At 44.6% G+C, this 20796-nt stretch overlaps 1 long non-coding RNA gene across 1 annotated transcript; it reads left to right on the forward strand.

The window, feature by feature from the left end:
- The first annotated feature begins 5241 nt into the window (after positions 1-5241).
- LOC144272702 (uncharacterized) lies at positions 5242-16197 on the forward strand. Its single transcript, XR_013347638.1, has 2 exons — positions 5242-13282; positions 13488-16197. It is a non-coding gene; the product is annotated as an uncharacterized LOC144272702 (long non-coding RNA).
- Positions 16198-20796: the final 4599 nt, after the last annotated feature.

Here is a 20796-nt window from a genome sequence, read left to right on the forward strand (position 1 = left end):
CAGACAGAAAAATCACAGTTTGCCTGATCCTATGAGGTCCAAAAGTCCTCTCCTCCCATTTCCCAGAGCAGCTCAGAGGAAGAAACTCAGTACTGCTCTCTGAGGGTATGTCTACACTACAAAATTAGGTCGAATTTATAGAAGTAGGTTTTGTAGAAAGTGTTTTTATACAGTCGATTGTGTATGTCCCCACACAAATTCTCTAAGTGCATGTGGTCGACCGAGTGTGTCCACAGTACAGAGGCAACCATCAACGTCCAGAGCGTTGCACTGTGGGTAGCTATTCTACAGTTCCCGCAGTCTCCACCGCCCATTTGAATTCTGGGTAGAAATCCCAGTGCCTGATGGGGCTAAAACATTGTCGCGGGTGGTTCTGGGTACATATCGTCAGGCCCCCCTTCCCTCCCTCCTTCCGTGAAAGCAAGGGCAGACAATCATTTTGCGCCTTTTTTCTTGAGTTACCTGTGCAGACACCATACCACGGCAAGCATGGAGCCCGCTCAGCTAACCATCACCGTATGTCTCCTGGGTGTTGGCAGACGTGGTACAGCATTGCTACACAGCAGCAGTTTATTGCCTTTTGGCAGCAGACAGTGCAGTATGACCGACAGCCATCGTCGACGTAGTCCTGGGTGCTCTTTTAACCGACCTCGATGAGGTCAGGGGCACCTGGGCAAACGTGGGAGTGACTTAGCCAGGTCATTTCCCTTGTTTCGTCTCATGGTGATTGAGTCCTACCAGCAGTGCACTGTCTTTTAATCTGCAGCTAGCAGAAGACAATGGCCAGTAGTCATACTGCACCGTCTTCTGGCCAGCACCCAGGAGATGACGATGGATAGCGGTCGTACTGCACAGTCTGCTGCCAGCAAGATGTATAAAGATAGATGAAGTGGCTCAAAACAAGAAATAGACCAGATTTGTTTTGTATTCATTTTCTCCTCCCTTCCTCCCTTTGTGAAATCAACAGCCTGCTAAACCCAATTTTGAGTTCTATCCTTGAGGGGGCCATTCAGTTTCTCGCAAAGCCACTCCCTTTGTTGATTTTAATTCCCTGTAAGCCAACCCTTTAAGCCATGTCGTCAGTCGCCCCTCCCTCCGTCAGGGCAATGGCAGACAATCGTTCCGCGCCTTTTCTCTGTGCAGACGCCATACCACGGCAAGCATGGAGCCCGCTCAGATCACTTTGGCAATTAGGAGTACATTAAACACCACACGCATTATCCAGCAGTATATGCAGCACCAGAACCTGGCAAAGTGAAACCGGGCGAGTAGGCGACGTCAGCGCGGTGACGAGAGTGATGAGGACATGGACACAGACTTCTCTCAAAGCATGGGCCCTGGCAATGCAGGCATCATGGTGCTAATGGGGCAGGTTCATGCAGTGAAACGCCGATTCTGGGCTTGGGAAACAAGCACAGACTGGTGGGACCGCATAGCATTGCAGGTCTGGGACGATTCCCAGTGGCTGCGAAACTTTCGCATGCATAAGGGCACTTTCATAGAACTTTGTGACTTCCTTTCCCCTGCCCTGAAGCGCATGAATACCAAGATGAGAGCAGCCCTCACAGTTGAGAAGCGAGTGGCGATAGCCCTGAGGAAGCTTGCAACGCCAGACAGCTACCGGTCAGTCGGGAATCAATTTGGAGTGGGCAAATCTACTGTGGGGGCTGCTGTGATGCAAGTAGCCAACACAATCAAAGATCTGCTGATATCAAGGGTAGTGACCCTGGGAAATGTGCAGGTCATGGTGGATGGCTTTGCTGCAATGGGATTCCCTAACTATGGTGGGGAGATAGACGGAACCCATATCCCTGTCTTTGCACTTGAGCACCAAGCTGGCGAGTACATAAACCGCAAGGGGTACTTTTCAATAGTGCTGCAAGCACTGGTGGATCACAAGGGACGTTTCACCAACATCAACGTGGGATGGCCGGGAAAGATACATGACGCTCGCATCTTTAGGAACTCTGGTCTGTTTCAAAAGCTGCAGGAAGGGACTTTATTCCCAGACCAGAAAATAACCGTTGGGGATGTTGAAATGCCTATAGTTATCCTTGGGGACCCAGCCTATGCCTTAATGCCTCATGAAGCCATACACAGGCAGCCTGGACAGTAGTCAGGAGCTGTTCAACTACAGGCTGAGCAAGTGCAGAATGGTGGTAGAATGTGCATTTTGATGTTTAAAAGTGCGCTGGCGCAGTTTACTGACTTGGTTAGATCTCAGTGAAACCTATATTCCCACTGTTATTACTGCTTGCTGTGCGCTCCACAATATCTGTGACAGTAAGGGGGAGACGTTTATGGCGGGATGGGAGGTTGAGGCAAATCGCCTGGCTGCTGGTTACGCACAGCCAGACACCAGGGCAGTTAGAAGAGCACTGCAGGGCATGGTGCGCATCAGAGAAGCTTTGAAAACCAGTTTCATGACTGGCCAGGCTATGGTGTGAAAGTTCTGTTTGTTTCTCCTTGATGAAAACCCCCACCCCTTGGTTCACTCTACTTCCCTGTAAGCTAACCACCCTCCTCTCCTCCCTTCGATCACCGCTTGCAAAGGCAATAAAGTCATTGTTGCTTCACATTCATGCATTCTTTATTAATTCATCACATAAATAGAGGGATAACTACCAAGTTAGCCCACCAGGGGTGAGGGAGGAGGGAAGCACCAGGAGGGGTGGTGGAGGAGGGAAGGACAAGGCCACATAGCACTTTAAAAGTTTAAAACTTTAAAACTTATTGAATGCCAGCCTTCTGTTGCTTGGGCAATCCTCGGGGGTGGAATGGCTGGGTGGCCGGAGGCCCCCCCACCGCGTTCTTGGGCGTCTGGGTGAGGAGGCTATGGAACTTGGGGGGGAGGGCGGTTGGTTACACAGGGGCTGTAGCAGCAGTCTGTGCTCCTGTTGCCTTTCCTGCAGCTCAACCATACGCTGGACCATATTAGTTTGATCCTCTAGCAGCCTCAGCATTGAATCCTGCCTCCTCTCGCTGCCGCCACCTTTCAGCTTCAGCCCTCTCTTCAGCCCGCCACTTACTCTCTTCAGCCTGCCACCTCTCCTCCCGGTCATTTTGTGCTTTCCTGCACTCTGACATTGTCTGCCTCCATGCATTCATCTGTGCTCTGTCAGTGTGTGGGGACAGCATGAGCTCAGAGAACATTTCATCGTGAGTTTGTTTTTTTCACCTTCTAATCTTCGCTAGGCTCTGGGAAGGATAAGGTCCTGTGATCCTTGAAACACATACAGCTGGTGGAGAAAAAAAAAGGGACAGTGGTATTTAAAAAGACACATTTTATATAACAATGGGTACACTCTTTCACGGTAAACCTTGCTGTTAACATTACATACATAGCACATGTGCTTTCGTTCCAAGGTCGCATTTTGCCTTCCCCCAGCGCGTGGCTAGCCCATCCCCCCTCCCCGTGGCTAACAGCGGGGAACATTTCTGTCCAGCTATAGGCAAACAGCCCAGCAGGAACTGGCACCTCTGAATGTCCCCTTAAGAAAAGCACCCTATTTCAACCAGATGACCATGAATGATATCACTCTCCTGAGGATAACACAGAGAGATAAAGAACGGATGTTGTTTGAACGCCAGCAAACATACACTGCAATGCTTTGTTCTACAATGATTCCCGAGTACGTGCTACTGGCCTGGAGTGGTAAAGTGTCCTACCATGGTGAATGGAATAAGGCTGCCCTCCCCAGAAACCTTTTGCAAAGGCTTTGGGAGCACATCCAGGAGAGCCGCGAATGCCAGGGCAAATTAATCATTAAACATGCTTGCTTTTAAACCATGTATAGTATTTTAAAAGGTACACTCACCAGAGGTCCCTTCTCTGCCTGGCGGGTCCAGGAGGCAGCCTTGGGTGGGTTCGGGGGGTACTGGCTCCAGGTCCAGGGTGAGAAACAGTTCCTGGCTGTTGGGAAAAACGGTTTCTCAGCTTGCTTGCTGTGATCTGTCTACAACCTCATCATCATCATCTTCCTCATCCCCAAAACCTGCTTCCGTGTTTCCTCCATCTCCATTGAAGGAGTCAAACAACACGACTGGGGTAGTGGTGGCTGAACCCCCTAAAATGGCATGCAGCTCATCATAGAAGCGGCATGTTTTGGGCTCTGACCCGGAGCAGCCGTTCGCCTCTCTGGTTTTCTGGTAGGCTTGCCTCAGCTCCTTAAGTTTCACGCGGCACTGCTTCAGGTCCCTGTTATGGCCTCTCTCCTTCTGCCCTGGGAGATTTTGACAAATGTTTTGGCATTCCGAAAACTGGAACGTAGTTCTGATAGCACGGATTCCTCTCCCCATACAGATCCCGTACCTCCCGTTCGGTCCATGCTGGAGCTCTTTTGCGATTCTGGGACTCCATCATGGTCACCTGTGCTGATGAGCTCTGCATGGTCACCTGTAGCTTGCCACGCTGACCAAACAGGAAATTGAAATTCAAAAGTTTGCGGGCCTTTTCCTGTCTACCTGGCCAGTGCATCTGAGTTGAGAGTGCTGTCCAGAGCGGTCACAATGGAGCACTCTGGGATAACTCCCGGAGGCCAATACCGTCAAATTGTGTCCACAGTACCCCAAATTCGACCCGGCAAGGCCGATTTAAGCGCTAATCCACTTGTCAGGGGTGGAGTAAGGAAATTGATTTTAAGAGCCCTTTAAGTCGAAAAAAGGGCTTCATTGTGTGGACGGGTGCAGGTTTACATCGATTTAACACCACTAAATTCGACCTAAACTGCTAGTGTAGAGCAGGGCTAAGGAAATTGATTTTAAGAGCCCTTGAAGTCGAAAAAAAAAGGCTTCGTCGTGTGGACGGGTGCAGGGTTAAATCAATTTAATGCTGCTAAATTCGACCTCAACTCCTAGTGTAGACCAGGGCTGAGGCTATGTCTACATTGCAATTAGACACCAATAGCTGGCCCATGCTGCCTGACTCCTGCTCTCAGGGCTCAGGCTAAGGGGCTTTTTAATTGAGATGTAGACATTTGCGTTTGGGCTGGAGCCTGGGCTCTTGGACCCTGCAAGGTGGGAGTGACCCAGAGCCAGAGCCCAAAAATCGACACCTCAGTTAAACAGACCCTTAGTCTAAGGTTACCGTATTTCAGGTTCCCCAAAGAGGACACTGCTGGAGGTGGGGGGAACAGGAGGGGAGCTGGAGGGAAAGGGGCAAGCTGGAGGGGGTATTTTGCGGAAAGGCTGTGGCTCTACCCGCATGGAGAGGCTGCAGTTTCAGCTGTTGGGACCCCCAACGTCGGGAGAAAAATCCTGGACCGTTGTTAATATTTTAAAAATCCTCCTGGACAGAGATGGGTGGAGCAAAAATGAGGTCATGTCCAGAAAAATCCAGACGTATGGTAACCCTACATTAACCTAAGTCCAAGTCAGCTGGCTGTGTAGACACCCTAAGGCACCCGAAGCAGGAAATAATTGCTCTTTAAGTCTTCTTTACCAAATGGGAGAATAGTGCATGCAGACAATGGATGGCTATAGCCTGCACCAATTGGTAAAAACCTGTGCATTTGGAATTTGGCTGTGGGTGGACTCTGCTTCACAGCATCTCGAATTAGCTCATTCCACTGCAGTGAGTGGGGTGAGGGAAGTGGTGCTAGACAGGCAGTAGAAGGCCATCAAATAGGGTAATAGCTTAGTAATATGCCTTATGGAGATATGTAAATACTCGGTGACAAGGACTGAGCTGCAGATCGTCTATGCTGGGGGAATATTGATCCCGACTGCTACATAAACTAGTGTGTAAAGATCCAGCTGATTTACTGATCAACTGTCAAGTACTTTAATTCAGTTTTGCAAATAAGAGAGCCTCCAACCTTTTAAAAATGTGTTTCAGCCAGCCAGCTCAGGATGTCATGTGTGTGATAGCCACACTGATAAGCTACAAGCAAAATATTGATGTGACGCTGAAGGACACCACTTCCTTTGTGCAAGTATTATTGGTTTTCAAAGCAACTGGCTGCAGGGCCCACTGAAACAAATGCCATGATCAGCTGCCTCATCTGAGTAACTGGTGATGCTAAAGACCAGTCCTAAAAGCTACAGCTACACAGAGCTGAACTGGTCACATGAAGTCACTGTGGTTCAGCTAGTGTATGTGCCTTCCACTCATTGTGGGGGGAGTACAGGATGGGACAGGATATTCCTGCAATATCCTTGACAAACCTTACTGAATTAAGTTAAACCTTATTACATTTAAGTATTTCAGGAATTCATTGTATTAAAAATGCAAACGTTTTTGTATTATTGTGGGGTTGTGTGTAATGCCTCTGAGGGGAGACGTGACCAATGTAAATCTTGGGAAGTGTTAGGAGCTTAGAGAACTATTTGAAACAATGGGCCAGGCAAGAATAACCATTTAAAGTTAAGTGGGTTTCCCAGGAAATCTCTAGGGGAAGGTGTATGCTAATGTGCCTCCTCCAGTTATGCAAGAACTCAGCCTTTTGAAGCTTTGTCCTTAGCAGGGGACCTTTGTCTGCTGATCACCTGTTAGTCAAGAACAAGATCAGAGGCCCAAACTGTATAAAGGAGTGACTCTCAGATACATGGGTGGGCTTGTTCTGTTCATAACCAAAGAAAAACCCTTTATTTGCACTTTATTTTCAGTTCGACTTTGTCTAGCTTCCACTTTGAACCACTGGATCTTTTTATTCCTTTGTCTGTTGCAGTACAGCCCTCTGCTTCTCCCTTCTGTGTATTTATAATGATCAAGTCCCCTATTACCCTAATTTGAAAAGCTATATAACCATTAGTGAAGATCTGTCAGACAGTAGTGACTTATTTGCCAGTGAGTTTTGTTGGATTTGAACTAGAGACCAATGAATCCCCTGAGCTATGGAGCCTGCTTTATGTTCAAAACTTATGTTGATTCTGGATAAAAATAAAATAAAACCTAAGAAAATACAGGTTTCAGAGTGGTAGCTGTGTTACTCTGTATCAGCAAAAACAACGAGGAATCCTTGTGGCACCTAAGAGTCTAACAAATTTATTTGGGCATAAGCTTTCATGGGCTAGAACCCACTTCATCAGATGCATGGAGTGGAAAATACAGCAGCAGGTATAAATACATGAAAAGATGTGAATTGCCTTACCAAGTGTGAGGTTAGTCTAACAAGACAATTGGATACCAATTGACAGCAGGATACCAAGGGAGGAAAAATAACTTTTGAAGTGGTAATGAGAGTGGCCTATTTCAGATAGTTGACAGGAAGGTGTGAGTAACAGTAGGGGGAAATTAGTATTGGGGAAATTAGGTTTAGGTTTTATAATGACCCAACCACTCCCAGTCTTTATTCAGGCCTAATCTGGTGGTGTCCAGTTTGCAAATTAATTCCAGTTCTGCAGTTTCACGTTGGAGTCTGTTTTTGAAGGTTTTTCTGAAGAATTGCCACTTTTAGGTCTGTTATTGAGTGACCAGGGAGGTTGAAGTGTTCTCCTACTGGTTTTTGAATGTTATGATTCCTGATAGCAGATTTGTGTTCCTTTATTCTTTTGCGTAGAGACTGTCCGATTTGGCCAATGTACATGGTAGAGGCGCATTGCTGGCACATGATGGCATATATCACATTGGTAGATGTGCAGGTGAACAAGCCCCTGATGGTGTGGCTGATGTGGTTAGGTCGTATGATGGTGTCCCTTGAATAGATATGTGGACAGAGTTGGCACCGGGGTTTGTTGCAGGGTTTGGTTCCTGGGTTGGTGTTTTTGTTTTGTAGTGTGTAGTTGCTGGTGAGTATTTGCTTCAGGCTGGGGGGCTGTCTGCAAGCAAGGACTGGCCTATCCCCCAAGGTCTGTGAGAGTGAGGCATCATCTTTCAGGATAGGTTGTTTCTTTAGACTCCATTGTGATTTTTCACACATTAATAGTGGCTCAGCAAGTCCAACACTGGGCATGTAATCCTTTACTTATATCACTTCACACTGGACCACAGACAATGCTTTTAATTTGGATAGTTTGCCAAAATTAGGGTGTTATGGGCGGTTAAAGTTTAGGAGAAATCTGATTTTACAGTCAGATATTTCCTTCATGATAAAAACTTGTTTATTTACAAAAGCCTGTTTCCTTTTACATAGTGGGAGACAGTTTTTTTGCTCACAGTTCCAAGTCCCTCTCTGACCAGCACTTAGCCTAAAAGCTTTCTATAGGGTTTTCTCAGGGCCATGTTCCCAGTGCTTGTTTGGTGGTGTCCTTGGCTTTCTGCAGGTTCTCTCAGCTTCTCTGATGCTTCTTGTGCTTCTTTCATAGAGACAAACACCTCCACCAAACAAAACCCAGCAAAACCCCTCTGCCCCCGTGTGCCCTTGTTTTGGTGGAGGCTGCTATTGTTTCAGCTATCTGATTCCATAAAGGAGCTTAATTGTGTTATCAATAATGAAGGGCAACTGTTAAACCTAGTTGAAATTGGTGGGTGTAACACAACCCATAACAATAACTCTGAAACCATAACAATATATTTCCCAGGCTTTGGAGCATCTGTGTTCAGTCTGATTTTCAGAATTCTGCAAATCTGGCTCCAATTGTGGGTACTGAGCACTTGAAAAATCTGGCTCTGAGCTCTCTGTGAGAATCTGTCCATCTGAGTTTCAAATGACCATAATAAAAATACTTGTGCTTGGCTTGATAGTATAGTTCTGTAGTTCCACGTAAGAATCTGATATTTCAAACTGGAGGGCATTGGACCAGGGCTTCTGTTAAGGCACCACGTGAATTTCTTTAAAGAAATTCTTACCAAATGAGTCCCCTGATCCAGGCTAATTCTTGGGGGTATCACATCCAGCCTTCCTGATAAGAAGTATGTGGTCCTCTGCATGGTCCGTGTCTGTTTATGGTCTACAAACTCACAAGCGTATATCTGAATTCCTGAGACTGCCTGTAGGGCCTCCAGGGGAGGTGAATGCGGGATCTGAGAGTTGCATACAGTGATGTGCAAAAAGGAAAGCTGTATATGAGCTCAGTTGCAGTTTCCAAGGCTGACCCTGAACCCGGGTATGACTCTGACTTCTGCAAGAGGTGAACATAGACACAGCTCCAATGGTTCCAGCACTTCCTTAGCCAAGTGGAAGGGCTGCACTCACTACTCCAGTCCATAGGCTGGAGTAGCAGCCCTATGGGGGCACCTCTGTGTCCAGGCCCTGGGTTGTGGGCGCTGTGTTTCACCTTCCCAACCTGCCTGGACTTTAATCTCCTAGACCCTGGTTCCCCAGACTTGGGGATGAAGTGAATTTCACCTTAAGGGCTTGAAACTCCTCTCATGCCTGTGGAAAATCAGGAGGAATTCCACTGAGGTCAGTGTACATATACCAACATAGGACAGGTGTAAGTGGAATGATAAATCTGGCCCTGGGTGTCTGAAGGTCCTTGTCTAGGTATGTCCTCAGTTCAGGGTCTGTGTCCTCTGTAAAAATAAATAAGACAATGGCATGTGCCATGGATACTCAGTTCAAAACCAACAAAACTTCACACCAATGCTTCTTCCTGGAGGAGTCCAGGATCTGAACTTCAGAAACAACTGTGGAATGTGACAAGTTGCTTTAAGAGGATGTTATTTACCTGTAACTGGAGATTCTTCAAGATGTGTGATCCCAGAGAGTTTCCTTACCTCCCGAGTAGACCCTGCCATGGTGGTGGGTCCACCAGCACTGGAGTCGGATATAGTAGTGGGAGACGCGCTCCTTGCTGAATCAGGCCAATATACAAGCAGTGTTCTCTGGCCTGGGTCCGAGTGTGGTCTCATGGTGAGCTCAGAGGCGAAGAGCCCGGCTTTCTTGGGTGCAGCGGAGGAAGGACTGGCAAATACTGCATCTAGCCATGATGTGAGCTTCCTGCAGGCAGTGGAGGCAGTGTTGGTGGTTGTCGCTGACCGAGAAGGATCATGGGCAGAAGATGCAGAGTTTGCAGCCTGGAGTCCTGCATGTAGTCCGGTACCTGTACGGCGGTATGTGTGAAAACCCCAAAGTCTCTCTAAAACAAAATGTTAAAACTATTAACTATTAGAACTAAGAGAAAAATAATACTTCTAAACTATGTACATTTTTAAGATGTGTGTCGGAGATGAGGACACTTGGGAGTTTCGATCTGGATCATGCGGCAGTGAAAAGGAACTGGAGATGCACTCAGTCTACCCTGCCTTTTGTCACCTTGGACAGAAGCAAAAGATGAATCAGGAGGCATGCATGGACCAATGGATACTTCTTTCAAATGCTCCTACTCTGGGCACGTGATGTGCATGCGTAACCCTCAGTGGAATACAATAGGGACCATCACTCAAAGAAAAATATTTTTTTAAAAGTTAATTTGGGATAAAACTGTTTCTTGAAAAATCTCCCTCCTACATGATGCTACTATAATGCCCTCTTGTGGTTGATAGCATCTAAGCCTTCACATGCTTCGCAGTGCATCTCACAAAAGAAAAGCAGAATTTCCACAGTTGTAGTTGACATGCAAACTTTTGCAGAATTGTAATGTGAATTTCCTGCAGATGTGTCTACTGTTGACGGCTCATGGTTGGAGGGAAGTGAGCAGGAGGTGTCCCCCCGCCCCTCACTTTTTTTAGTATCCTTTTCCCAGGTTCTCCCAGCTTTGGGGACAGCAAATGATGTAGGAAGTGGTGAATTTTGTTTACATATCTTCTAGTTTAAAAGTGGTACTTACTCTACCACAACTATTAATTCAGAGCAGAGGACTGTGAATTGTTTCCATCTGATTTTAGATTGGTCTGTGCTGCAAGCTATGGACTGTCATGAGTGTCTCAGAACTATAGAATGGAAACCGCTCATTAAAATCCCAAATGAAAGGGATTTGGGACAGTAGGAGATGGGAAGAGAAAGAAGAAAGCCGAAAGCCATCTCAGTTAATAGGGAAAAATAAACAAAAGTTAAGACTCCAGCTGCTCTATCTATGACCTGCTCCCTAGCCTTTCAAGAGAAAGCCAAATCAGTTACTTAAATATACTGTGGAAAATTCCCAAGCAAGTGAAGAGCAATTTGATTTACTTTGTGAAAGCTACACATGCATCTTCAAAGGATAAGGTTTAATGCTGCTACAGAAGTGGGAATTCACTGGTGTTTCTTAAAAGCCTCATGTAGCTTTGCAAGTTGCAGATTGCCAGCCTCAGCCCAGAAACAAAGAGCATCTATGTGAGAAATGGGTAACAGGGCTCTGGCTAATGCTGCCATGGTTTTAGGCCTCTGTAATGAAACACAGCCTCATATGGTACTTAAAAAAAATAAGCAATTACTTTTTCTGCAGCAGTGTACAGGTGTCTGCACACCTACCTGGAAGAGAAGTTGGTATCATATCAAATGAATGACAAAGCTACTAGTAGCTGAAAACACATGCATGTTTAGCACTTTTAAATTTGTCCTAATATTGTCCATAATACACTATATGGAGATTATTGTTGCAAAAAGTGGCAGGAAAAATATATTACACACAGTACAATGCTATTTGGAATACTGTATTTGGCATAGCCATGGAAATGAAGTATATAGTGCCATGGCCTTAAAAGGCTAATGGTGCAATTTTCAAAAATGCCTAAGTCCCATTTTCAAAAGTGACTTTGTTTCCTAAAATCCTAAGTTGCTTTTGAAAATGAGACTTATGCACCTAAGTCACTTGGTTATTTTAAAAACATTTGCCATTTGGGCTGATTTATACAGATCATACATTTGTGAAAAACCCTCCAAATTTCTCATCTAACTGTATTTCTATTCTGATGCCCTTGGATATAAGTTGATGACACAGGACATCACTGAAATTGCTACAGTATCATATCTGTCAGAGTTCCCATAACTGTAAGTTCAGGATTGGTTTGATATTGCATTTTACAGACTGTGACAAAGTCAGGCCTGAGTCTGACAGCTAGAACAGAGTTGGCTTATGGGGTTCCAGGAAGTGTGTGAACACAAGCCCGTGCATGGCTAAAGAACTCTCCCTCCAACCCATGGGGAGGATCCATTGAGCTACGGGACAACAGGGATGTAACTAAGCATGGGGGACAACAGAAAAAATAACAAGGACAGGTGCGAGGGTCCAAAATAGGGAATTGGAAGGGGACACCAAGCAGAGAACCCTGGACAGTGCCCACTGCTCCTCAAATGTGCCAAGGGAGTAGAACGGAGTGGTCCTATTGGGTTCTGGGAAGGGAACGGGCGCAAGCCCACCCATTGCTAAAGGACCCACCCCCAGCCTTAAGGGAGGATCCACAAGGTCCAGGAACTCAAATAATTACAGGGGACAACCAAAAACATAACAGGGGCAGGTGTGAAGGTCAAAGGGTCAAACAAAGGGAACCTGAAGGGGACACTGAGCAGAGAACCCTGGACAGCGCCCACTGCTCCTCAAATGTGCCAAGGGAGTAGAATGGAGTGGTGGAAGGCAGGTCTATCAGCCCTCGAATGTTGAAGGCACTTTCCCCCCCGGAGTTGAAAAGAGGTTACTTCAGATCAACTAGGGACATATGAGTCCAATTAAGGGCTGCCTGTGACCTTTAAAAATCCCTCTTCTGGTAAGAGAGGGAGGAGGGATGAGAAACAAGCTGTAGCAGAGCTAGTGGCAGCAGGGAGAAAAGGCTTCTCCTGGTTGGAAGGCTGCTGTCCTCCCTATAAGGGAAACAACCCAGTTAACTGCTGTTTGGGAAAGGACTGGTAACTAGAAGTTAGCGTAATATGGCAACACTCTGGAAAGGGGGAAGGGAAAGGTATTTCTTTTTGTGCTATGATTTTGTTTCTTTGTTTTGCACTCTCTCTCTTGCATATGGCATCTGTCCACAAGCTATTTTAAGGCCTCCTCTGTGACATTGTGGCTATCATCCAATTCACTTTTGAATCCATATTTGGGGCACTGCACCATGATGTGTTTGGTCTGGATGTTCTCACTGCAGTCAAATGGGGGTGGTGGTCTGTGATTTTTCCATTTCTGCATCAAAGAGCTGCGTCTTCCATGGTTTGTTTGGATACAGTTCATTGTGGTTCAAAGTCTGTGTGGCAGGTTAAAACTGGGAAGGCGGCTTATTGCGTCAGTAATAATGTGCTTGTTTGGAATGGTAGATGAGGTCCAGACACTCTGCTATTCACTGGCTGGATCCAGAGACACAAGATGGTCACGTGTGATCCATAGCGGTTTTCACAATTTTAGGTGGTGTTGGGGTTTATTATCCATAACCTCCTAGATGGGAAGTCTATGCAGCATTTAAGTTCTCGTGCTTTGGCTAGATCTTGAGGGCTAGCTGGAGGTTTGATGTTTGCTAATACAGAATGCTACAGCAGAGGCGTTAATTTTAAAGGTTTCAGAGTAACAGCTGTGTTAGTCTGTATTCGCAAAAAGAAAAGGAGTACTTGTGGCACCTTAGAGACTAACCAATTTATTTGAGCATGAGCTTTCGTGAGCTACAGCTCACTTCATCCGAGCTCACGAAAGCTCATGCTCAAATAAATTGGTTAGTCTCTAAGGTGCCACAAGTACTCCTTTTCTTTTTGTTAATTTTAAAGTTCCTGTGGTGATTTGCATGGTCTGATTCAGCTACCTATCCACAAGATGGTCATGGCAGCTTCTTGTCCACACAGATGCACAGTGCTTTGCAACTGAGTACACCAGGGCTAATGCCATGGTGTTTGCAGCACCAAGGAAGTTGATCCCCCAGCTTGTTCTGACGAACTTGAAGAATGTTGGTATGAGTCTCTGATTTAGAGGCTTCTTTTTGAGTCATGAAAGTCAGTATGTGGTCAAGAATGATACCAGGATATGTTGGCTTTGGGTCATAATGTGCAATTACACCAGAAAACTGTACAGTTAGAGTGTTTTCTGTGATTCTGTTGTCAAGGTGGAAAGTAGAGACTACCAATTTTGCCCAAATTTAATCTTAGTTGCTACTTTTGGAAGTACACCTCCATGATCTTAAGGTCAGATGTAAGGGACACTTCAAGTTCTTTAAAGCTACAGGCCTGAGATCATCATCAGATCATCAGCATATGCAAACTTCTGTGCCATTGTTTCGGGCATATCACTAGTGTAGACACTGAAGAGTGTCGGAGCAAGTACAGAAGAAGTTGGTAGCCCACTTATTCAAAGGGTGTGGGTTGATGGTTTGACCTCTGAGGTATATGCACATCCTTTGGCTGCTAACCATGGTGTTCAGCAACCTGAGAATCTGAACACGGGGGATATATACTCCAGACTGGCCAGTTTCAGTACCACATCATCCTTCCAGACTGTGTCATATGCTGCTGACAGATCGACGAAAGCAATTCTGATCTTGAGTTTTCATTGGAATCCAGCCTCAGTGTCTGTAGTGAGGGCCAGGACCTGGTCACTGCAACTTCTGTGGAGGCAAAAACCACCTTGCTCCTTGGGTATACTGGCATCCCCAGTAGGCCTGATTTGGTTCAGAATCATATGTTCCATCATCATGTTGGTGGTGCTCAAGAGGGAGACTGGCCTATAACTGGAATGGTGATCTGCAGGTTTTCCAGGCTTTAGAAGTGCAATGACCTTGGCTTCTCTCCACACACGGGGATTGCTCCAATCTCCAGCATGTTGGTGAAAAGCTACATCATCCATTTCCATGCCAGTGGACCAAGTTTATATAGGAACTCAGGATAGGCGAATACAGACTAACATGGCTGCTACTCTGAAACCTGTCAGGATAGATACTATCTCTTCCTGCTGCTTTTCCCATTTTCATGGCTGCAGTGATCTCATTAGCGGTGAATGGCCCACACCACTGGGACAATGAAGCGCATGTGGATATCATCTGTTGGAGGGATCTGCTGCTGGATTTGTCTGTGATATTGTTTGTCCATTTGCTGTTTTGATGTCTGTAAAAGTTTAGCAGCGATGGCATCTCAGCGGGTTCCAGGCATGCCTTCTCAAGAGTGTGAAGGTTTTTATTTTTTTTATTTATTTTTTTTTACTTAAGAGCACTACTTGGGCCTACCTTGTAAATATTGAAAAATAAACCAGAGTGAAGCATTAAAAAACCTCTGGAGTAGGAGAGGGAGAAACACTGGGGCCAGTGAGGCGAAGGAGGTGCCTTGGCATAAGGCAAAGAGATTAGAGGGAAGTCTTAAATCTACAGCTTATTTTAATGGATAACAATCCCAATATGTGCATCTAAGGCATTTGAAATATATGTATCCTATGCAATTTAGAGCTTTGTACTTGGCATAAATGTAGCATGTTTCATTATCCTGGGCCAATATTTCCAACAGACATGACTTCAACCACGCTAAATATATTTTGCTTTAACCAGATCCCTTGGGATATATACAGTACTGCTGACTGTCAGTGGCTGTAGGCTGTGTAGGTGCTGCAGTTCTGTATAGTTGTATCCTTGTATATTTCAAATCAGTCAATGCAAATCTCATTTGAATCATGTACAAAGTTTTCTGTATTAATCAACATCTCATTGTTCTCATCAAAAAGCAGCCCAAACAGAATGTCAGAGCTAGCTCAGTTTGACAAATGTGCACTCTGTGAATCTTAAAATTCATTCCTCATAATATGAGCTCTCAGTAAAATGTCTCGACTTCCTGCTTCTAATGATAATCTTTGACACACCATCATTTAATTGTCCCTTCTATAAAAACTGAAACATGTATCTACAGCTGTGATTTTCCCCATTAAATTCTGTGGGGATGTAAAAGTAAAAAGCTATGGCCAAATCTAATCTCAGATACTGGGCATGCATAAGCCCAAACCTACAGTAATAATTTTTTATTGAAAGGAAAATAGGACCTGAGGTGCTGGCTGTTGTTCAACTGAGATTAACGTCAGAAGCTTAGTTGTGTGTTCATTGCAACGCGTTTAAACAAGTAAAATAGCCCCAGATAACTACACAGATTCCCTTGAAATCTGGTTTGTCTCAGGGGCTTGGCAAGGATGCTGATATTAACACCTTAGAAATGCCTATATATTAATAAAAAGAAAAGGAGGACTTGGGGCACCTTAGAGACTAACCAATTTATTTGAGCATAAGCTTTCGTGAGCTACAGCTCACTTCATCGGATGCATTCAGTGGAAAATCTATAAATTAATGATTGTCTTTCAATGACTGTATACAATTCCATCAGTTTGTAAGTAAAAACGTGTTTTATAACTGCCAGCAGGCTCTGTGCCACCCTCTCATGGTGGGCTCTGAATGTCATGCTAGCTTTTTTTGTTTGCATGTTATTACCCGTAATAAAGATTGTGCAGGATAAACTTTGCCTTTGATTATACCTCTTTGTCTAAGCATTTAGACAGGGCTCATCAGAACATCTTACAACATTAATTTACTGAACTTTCCAAGAGGCTCTGTGGTGTTTGTGTAACCCATTGTTTTGAATTGAATCCCCCTTGCATGGGTGAAATTGAGGGAAAATATTGGCCCTGCAATAGGAAGTTCAGGCCCAAACTACTGCTCATCGAACCTAATGAGACACCCGGTGATGTAAAATGAGAGTTGGATCCATGCCCTTACTTATTCAGTTTGTAGATGATGCAGGAGCCAATGTAGAATCCTGCTCCTTCAGATCATGACTTCACAGAAGAAGCAGATCTGTGAAGGAGGAAGTGTGTACCTTTACAGTCACTCTTCTGACCATGTTTGTGCTTTAAATTTCAGTTTGGATAAGGGGAATGAGCAAAATTTCAGGCAAATTATTTGTCCCAATCAATTTTCCTGCAGAGATGTGTGCTACTCACTGACTTCATTGGAGTTTTCTAACATGTAAAATCTGCAAGATCAGGTCGTTTAAGATCTGCTTCTGCTAATCTGACCTGCATGTGACTCCTGCTGTAATCAATGGGTATTGTGTGTTTGAGAACTGCAGACTTTTTCTCCTCCTTTGAAAAAACAGGAAAACAAAGGTGTCTGCAGGTCCTTTCCTTTGTTATCATTCCTGCTTTCTCTGTCCCATCAGTTCTCAGACCCATATAGATTAAAATAACATCAAGGCTGCTTCTCGCTGCTGGTAATGGGTCCTAAGATGAGCGGGCAGGTAACCTACAATTTTCTTGTTCACCCCTTTGGTGTGATGAGAGACAATGGGTGATGTTCTCTCAGGTAAATGGAATGACACCACTGTAGACAAACTGAGCATCTGGTCCCACAGATGGATCCTGCCCATCTCTGACAACCTTTTAACTAGCTATGTAATTTCCACTTGTATCATTCATAAGTAAGGATTAGTATTTTCAGTGAAGAAAAGAAATTAAGATGAACAATAAACTGCATTAGCCAGTATAACAGTAAGTCCAGTTCCTTTCCTCTACGCTCAGTCTGTTATTAGATCCCTAATAGCCTGGTTTGAAATTCCAGTTCCCTTTCAATCTAGATACTGCAAAACAAAGTTGTTATGGACAAGTAAGCTCTTATCTTTACTTATGGATCAGCCTCTGACCAGTAAACAAAGCCATTGACTTTAGACAAAAGTAATATCTCACTCTCAAATTTGCAGTTTCCTAGAGGCAAATTCTCTCTTCAGAGATGCATGTGTAATTGCCCTTCAACAAGAAAATGGGAGTTGTGGGCATAAGTGTGAAAGCAGAAGTTTTCCCTACCTGAATGAAACAGTTGCACTGAAATTCTATGAATGGAAACCATGCAGTCTGGTTCTTCAAAGCCCTGCATTTTCTAAGGCAGCCCAGATGCCTCTGGTTGGTATCTGAAGAAGGGAAATAATTCCCAGCCAGGTTATGACCCAAGAACCTCTTAATGGCAACTGGCAAGAGAGTGCAGAGAGGTTACAGGGATCCTTTGGGTCTCATATTTTCATTTACCAAAGAATGCCATGTGAGATCTTACATGAAAGCTGGTGTCACACTGATCATCAATATCATTATGAAATTAATGTACAGATACTATGTGACAAGTTACTTATAAAATATGTTCTTAAAAGTGTGCAGGTGGGGGGTGGGGCAGGGCAGGGCAGGGCTTGGTCACCAGCAAAGGTGAAAAACAGTTTTTCAGTCAAACAAGATGTTTATCCTTGCATCTGTTTACATGTAAATTGACTATTGCCTCATGCACAATGGGCTTTTTATCAGCAGTTTGAACTGAATGCAAAAGATTGCAAGAACTTTAGAAAGGTACTAACAGGAGAAATAAAGCAGGGAAAAGAACCTTATCTTGAGGCCCATATCAAAGATATGCTTGACTATATTTGGAGGGCAGAGAAGATACTCAGGTCCCCTTCACTGAGGAAGTAAACAGACAGCAACTTGGCTTCATGAAAAAGGAGTCTTAACCAGGTGTGGTTGAAAACATGGGAGGGAACTTTTGGGCAAGATAAACTTTAGATAAGAGGTTAACCTGGGAAAGCATTTTATGATTTTGTTGTTACATATAATTTCCAATATTCTGACCCCTTACCACTTGAATCTCTCATCTTTGATAATAAACATATTCTTCTGTTTGCTGTAAATATATGTAAATGCCACCTTAAAGACTAACCAATTTATTTGAGCATAAGCTTTCGTGAGCTACAGCTCACTTCATCGGATGCATACTGTGGAAACTGCAGAAGACATTATATACACAGAGACCATGAAACAATACCTCCTCCCATCCCACTCTCCTGCTGGTAATAGCTTATCTAAAGTGATCACTCTCCTTACAATTTTCAGAGTAACAGCCGTGTTAGTCTGTATTCGCAAAAAGAAAAGGAGTACTTGTGGCACCTTAGAGACTAACCAATTTATTTGAGCATGAGCTTTCGTGAGCTACAGCTCACTTACAATGTGTATGATAATCAAGTTGGGCCATTTCCAGCACAAATCCAGGTTTTCTCACCCCCCCACCCCCCCCACACAAACTCACTCTCCTGCTAGTAATAGCCCATCCAAAGTGACCACTCTCCTTACAATGTGTATGATAATCAAGGTGGGCCATTTCCAGCACAAATCCAGGTTTTCTCACCCCTCACCCCTCCTTCCAAAAACCACACACACAAACTCACTCTCCTGCTGGTAATAGCTTATCCAAAGTGACCACTCTCCTTACAATGTGTATGAAAATCAAGGTGGGCCATTTCCAGCACAAATCCAGGTTTTCTCATCCCCCCACCCCCATACACACACAAACTCACTCTCCTGCTGGTAATAGCTCATCCAAAGTGACCACTCTCCCTACAATGTGCATGATACTCAAGGTGGGCCATTTTCTTTTGGCAAATACAGACTAACACGGCTGTTACTCTGAAACCTATATGTAAATGTTGTGTGTCAAGCAAAGTGGTGCTCTTGAGCTGAAGCGTACAAGGTGGTGTGTGTACTGTTCCTTTGGGAACAGCAGGCCTGGTAATATTGTGAGTGTTCTGTGGATAAGGGGGCTGTACGATTCAGGGAATGCTCTGAGGGCTGGGTGGTGGGGTGTGCCTATTGCTACCTGTACAGAGAGTGAGGGTTGCAGAGGCCTGGAAGGCAGTGCTTCTGCTGCCAGAGGAGAGGCTGTTAGTTGCAGAGACCACAGCAGGCACAGCCAGAACTACATCACATTAATGGCAGGGGGTGGGGTACTCCTGGGGAGCATTACACAGACCCAATTCCTCTGCAGAAGAAAGGGGAGAGGAGAAGGAAGCTCCTTGTCTGACTCTCCCTTCTGGCTACATGGGATGCCACAGATATTAAAGCTTGTCCTGCAGTACCCCTCACTTTGTCACCAGGAGTTGAGTCGCTACAATCCCTGTTGTTTTTTCTAGGACAGCACAGTTGTGTGGAACACCTCAAGCCTAATGATATTAAATGGAAGCCACACAATAGAAAAATGTGAACTTGAATAGAAAAGTCACTTCTGATCATCTTCCTACTTTTCTGTAATATTCTGCTTTTGTGCCCTAGAGATTACCCTTTCTTCCTCCTTTCAAACTTCTGGGGCTAATCCAGCATCCAATGAAATATGATTATAGTTCTAATAACTACTTTAATTTTGTGTGAGACATGATTCAACCTCAAATTGAAGGGCTAGGGAAGAAAATTCTCCTTTAGGCCAGGTATCCCATAATTGACAACTTTGGGATGCTTGCACTTTCGTGTGGAGCAGTTGATACCTGCCACTGTCATACACAGGATACTGGCTATATGGAACACTGTCACTGGCCTGATCTGAGGTGGTAATACCTGAGTTTCTAAAATCTACAGTAGGAGTGGATTTTCAGAAGTGCTCAGACTAACTGCTCCCAATGAAGTTGCTGGTAAAACTCCCATTGACTTCAACAGGGTCAATGAAAATCCCACTCTAAATATTCTAGATATTTTAAAATTATTGAGAAAATACATTTATCTGGCCAGAACTAGGGAAGTGAGAAGATGCTTCACAGCAAAACAAATGAAATGCCCCAAACCAAACACAGATACACTTCTGTTGTTTGTTAACACTGTGAAAAGATATAAATAAAATTTAGATGATAGAAAACTGTTTCCTTTCTCAGAAGCCTGTCTGATCACTGCTAGGGGGTGCAATTGTTCTGGCTTTCCCCAGAGGTGGCCCATCAATACATTTATTAAGTGAACTGAGAAACCTTCATCCCTCCTGGCAGCAGTCGCCATGGATCCTTAAACCCAGCTAATTAAAAGTAGAATAGTTATTCAGCTCTTGTGAACAAAGAGTTCTCCCTCTTGTTTGTCTCCCATTTCTGCTCACTACCAGTATCTTTTGACAAGCTGGACATTGCTCTGTTAATAATGTAAAATCCTGTTCCAGAAGGCAGGATGAGGTAAAAAAAAACACCAAAAGGTTGGGTTCCTCTAAGATCAAGGCAGCAACGCTTTTACAGATCCAGACTAACATGGCTACCTCTCTGATCTAAGATCAGGAAATCT

This window comes from Eretmochelys imbricata, chromosome 12, assembly GCF_965152235.1.
Source record: "Eretmochelys imbricata isolate rEreImb1 chromosome 12, rEreImb1.hap1, whole genome shotgun sequence".
Classification (NCBI taxonomy): Eukaryota; Metazoa; Chordata; order Testudines; family Cheloniidae; genus Eretmochelys; species Eretmochelys imbricata.